The 4,300-nt window shown below is 34.5% G+C and overlaps 1 long non-coding RNA gene across 2 annotated transcripts; it reads left to right on the forward strand.

Annotated features, from left to right (window-relative positions):
• Positions 1 to 139: 139 nt before the first annotated feature.
• Positions 140 to 1,386, forward strand: LOC106320663. 2 transcript variants are annotated; one of them, XR_001265893.1, is made up of 4 exons: positions 140 to 258; positions 503 to 725; positions 814 to 878; positions 1,163 to 1,386. It is a non-coding gene; the product is annotated as an uncharacterized LOC106320663 (long non-coding RNA). The 2 variants fall into 2 exon arrangements; XR_001265894.1 differs by having other exon boundaries at positions 140 to 247.
• The last annotated feature ends 2,914 nt before the right edge of the window (positions 1,387 to 4,300 follow it).

The following is a 4,300-nucleotide window of genomic DNA, read 5'->3' on the forward strand; positions in this document are numbered from 1 at the left end:
CACTGTCTTCAGAAATTCGTCAGTATCCGCCTATTCCGACGAACTTCTGACGATTTTGTCTGTCAGTATCCGCCTGTTTTCTTGTAGTGTAAGAATATAGTCAAAGAAAAGCTGATTTTCATGTTTACATTTGTAAGTTTTGCGAGGAGGCTATGTTGCGGTGAGAAAGTTTGTGTTGAGAACGACGTACGGTAGCTTGATGTGTAGATTGCACCGCCGAGAAAGAAAAAAATATTTACAAAGCAACGTGAGTTCATGGTAGCATGCTTAAACCCTAATTAGTTTACTTTTCACTTTCTGATTCCTTTCATTATTTCTTTTCTCCTTAGGTCTTTTATCAAATTTTGTATGTGTTTTCTGGGTCGTCTATCAAATTTTCTATGTTAAGAAATGGTCTCTGCGTCTTTTGTTCAAACCTTTTTCGGACAGTTAGAAACCATCTGCGCCTAAGTATATATAATAAATGTGCGCACTCACTCATGTCTGTGATTGTGTTTTGTAGGAGAAATGTATATGTATGACTGCATCGATATTATTGAACTGGTCACTCCACTGCCATCTCCAATAGCTTGAGTAGAAAAGGATATTCGGAGATTTATACATCTAAAACTATGGTGGTGTTCTGTGTTGTACATCTCAGCATCTGGAGAAATATATATTCACTGAAACGTCTTTGTTTGCATGCCAAAGTGTATTGTGTTTGTTTATTTGCTTATATGGTTCAGGTGTACTATATTTAGCTCTGAATAAGTTTTTAGGATTTTTCCGTGCAGTTCTTCAACTAATGTTGCTCATACTTTGGTTTGTTATCAGGTACCTCAATATTGACACATCTGGAAGGTAAGCCCAGGTTCTGATATCTTAGCAATAAAGAAAAGGTAGGCCTTTTTGTGATGCTTCCTTTTGATCTATAATTACTTACAAGAAATTTAGACCATACTAACTGGGTTGTTAAGTTAATCTAATTGCTCTTTATTTCAACCGTGGATGTTAGTGTATTCAAATATAATCATTTTTAATTAGACAATAGTCTTGAAATAATTTATCACCTGTCTACTCTTTGTTTGATTCCAAAATTCGAATTTGCAGTCTTCCATATGGGATTCATGTTGCTGTGGTGTGATAAATTGGTTCCAATATATATTAAATTGTATGGGATCAGGCATGTGCGGAAGAGGAGCTCAGACAGAGTCGGTGAAGCTGCAAACCAACATGAAAAGAACATATGGTTACGGGAAGCTGTAAACTGAAAAAGGAAGAAAGTATTGGTAAATGAAGATATTGTAATTTGTAAATGAGTTGCAGGAAGAACTTATTCGTTGGTTTTTATAATTAAAATAACAGTTTGTGGAGACTGACAAGTCTCATGTTGGAAAAAATATTGCATCTACCAATACACACATATTAGATAACATGCTTTTAACTCATCACTAAACTGATAAAAAAAACAGTTGTCTTCTCTAATTCAGGACAAATTCAAATTTACAGTTATCAAATATCTAATCACCTTCATAGCAAGTCACAAAATTTAACTAATGACAGAACCAATACAACATATGTTGGGTGAAGCAGAGCTATTGGAGAAAGCCGGAGCAATAATAAAAACATATATAACAGTGGAAGAAGCCACTATTAATGGAGCTCTTTTCTTTCTACTTGCAAGAAAACTGGTGACGTTGAGATGGCTGAACGAGTAGTAAAGTGTTTGATGAAGCCGGATCTAGACAAAACTTGTTCTTATGTGCACATATCTAATGCTTGCTATTCATGGGTTTTTCCAAGAGGCAGTTGAACAGAGGGTTTTCATGAACGAAACGCAAGTGAAGAAGTAAGTCCGGTGCAGTTCGGTGATGTAGATTACAAAGTTCACGGATTAGATTTTTTTTGGAGGAAAAGACACTAGATTCTCAGAACATCAACAACAAATTCAATGTCAAGAATTATCTGAATCTTTTGTCTGGTGGACGAAGAGGATCCGTTGTTACTTAAGCAGCAAGAAATGACGTTGTACAGGCTCAACAAGGAAACATTTTGATGTTTACAGAAAGAAAAGAACAAATGAGAGTTTTTCAGAACTTTGTAAAGCGTATTTAAGAACCAAACGTAATACTTATGGATGGTTCACTCTCTACTAGAGAGTCTCTACGTACAGAAACGCTGATTTTTTGTTGCAAGGTAAATAGATAATAATATGATACTTCGATATGATGAACCATAGAGATTATATGAGTCATATTGAGGTTTATACATGGCACGCTGTGAACCCCCCTCTCTACAGCCCCAAGACCAATTATTAGAACCGGAATTTCTATTAGTGAGCATGATTGAAGGCAATGAGTGAACGTCGATTAAAAAAACATAAATTGTCAATCTTTTTAAAAAAATCAACTACATTCTTTTGGTTTTCTTATGGAAAACATACAAATAGCTCTTAGAGAATATTATTATAATTTTAATTTTTTAATATGTTGTTTTGCTGCATGGACACAAAAGTATTTGACATAATTTAAGGATTCTTTTAATGTACATTACTTTTGGATTTCAATTGTTCTTCATTTCTTCAGTGTCTTAACACTTAATAACAAATTCATATAGATTTTCTTATCACCAAATAACAAATAATCAATATTAAAATTTTAAAATATATATTGGTTGATTTTAACGTTAAAAACTGTTCGAATTATATGCTAATTTTGACCATATTTTCATAAATTTAAATAAACAAGATAAACGAATAATTGAATTTGAACTAATTTTTTTAATTCAGTTTGGTTACCAACTTATATGTATTTTGATATTGAAAGAAAAAAAAATTAAATTTTAATAATTTTAAAATTTAGTCAACAAAATCAATACAAATAATTGCATTTTTTTAAAATAATTTATATACCATATTCAATCTAAGTATAAATTATTTAGTCAAATCCAAACTCCATAATAAACTAAATAAAATTACAATATAGGGGAAAACCCCGGGCGTAGCCCGGAAAAATCTCTAGTCTCTAGTCTCTAGTTATTATAAAAGACTGTTTCTTCTCTTCTCCTTGAGACACGTCGACAGCCACATGGATAAGTCGAGGTCCGTAAGTCTGACACGTGTCCAGCGAGTTTTATTTCTGCCGTTTAGGGAGTGTTGTTAATGGGCCTCTACGAGTGTTTCCATGGGCTGCAACGTTTCATTCAACTGCCGCCTACGGGATGCTTATTTTTGTCGTGACCTGAAAAAGTGATGGATTCTAGGTTTCATCCTTTCTCAAGATCCGAGTAGGTCAAACTATAATGGAGTTGCTGGTAAGTTCCCTGTGTCAAATATTCACTTCGTATTGAATTTCCCTGTTGGTTTCTTTCCTGTCGTTCCATCTCCGATTCAACGTATATCATACGTTACAGGATTCAGTGGTTCATCGTCACTAACAATCATCTTTACTCCTTGGACCCAGACCATCCATGATTACTCAATCAACCATTCTTAACTCCCTTCCAGCCAGGGAAACTTTTCCTATATAAAGGTCAGTCTTCTTCCCTCACCAAACCTGCTACAATGGAAACTTTGTTCTCAGTAAAATTGGTAACTCATCTATTATTTTCGCTAATTTGAAGGCAGGACATTGTTCTTTCACTGTTGAGGTTCACCTCAGGTTTTGAGAATCCAGAAACGAACGGGGTGGCGAGCTCTGATGTTAAGAGTTTTCAAGCTCCTAAGACAAATGTTGTAGTATAGTGATTGTCGAACCAGTTCTGAGGGATATCAAAGCAATGAGAATGCAAGTACTCACTTAATCTAAGTGCAACCAATGATTTAGATGAGTTTTAAGCTATGACTAAAACTAAAAAGCAATAACAGAATGATACTTTCTTGACTAAGGGAAAAGAGAACTCATGGGCATAGGGATTAGACCTTGGGTGATCAAGTATCGAACTAAGGATGGCAAATGATCAATCAAACTATCAACCTTAAGCCTAGACACAATTCTAAGCAAGCTCTATGTCTAGATGAATGCTCATTTGCTAACATATCTCAAACATCAAATGTCTTTGGTTGAATAATATGAAAGCAATCATTACTAACAAGTCTATTAGCTATCTTAGCACCTTTAACAACAAATGTCTTTGGCAAAGTATACTAAAAGCTTAGTAGAGTTGTCTCAGGCATTTCATCAAACACCTTTTGGGTGGAAAATGTCTATTGATCAACTTTTGAGTGGCCAACTCAGAAGATGCATTAAGAATACTCTACTAGCAAGGAACAAGAATGATCTACACTAAAACATCATAGAACTAACCTAATCACCCTTAATCT

The sequence above is a fragment of the Brassica oleracea genome, unplaced genomic scaffold, assembly GCF_000695525.1.
Source record: "Brassica oleracea var. oleracea cultivar TO1000 unplaced genomic scaffold, BOL UnpScaffold01004, whole genome shotgun sequence".
NCBI classification, from domain to species: Eukaryota; Viridiplantae; Streptophyta; class Magnoliopsida; order Brassicales; family Brassicaceae; genus Brassica; species Brassica oleracea.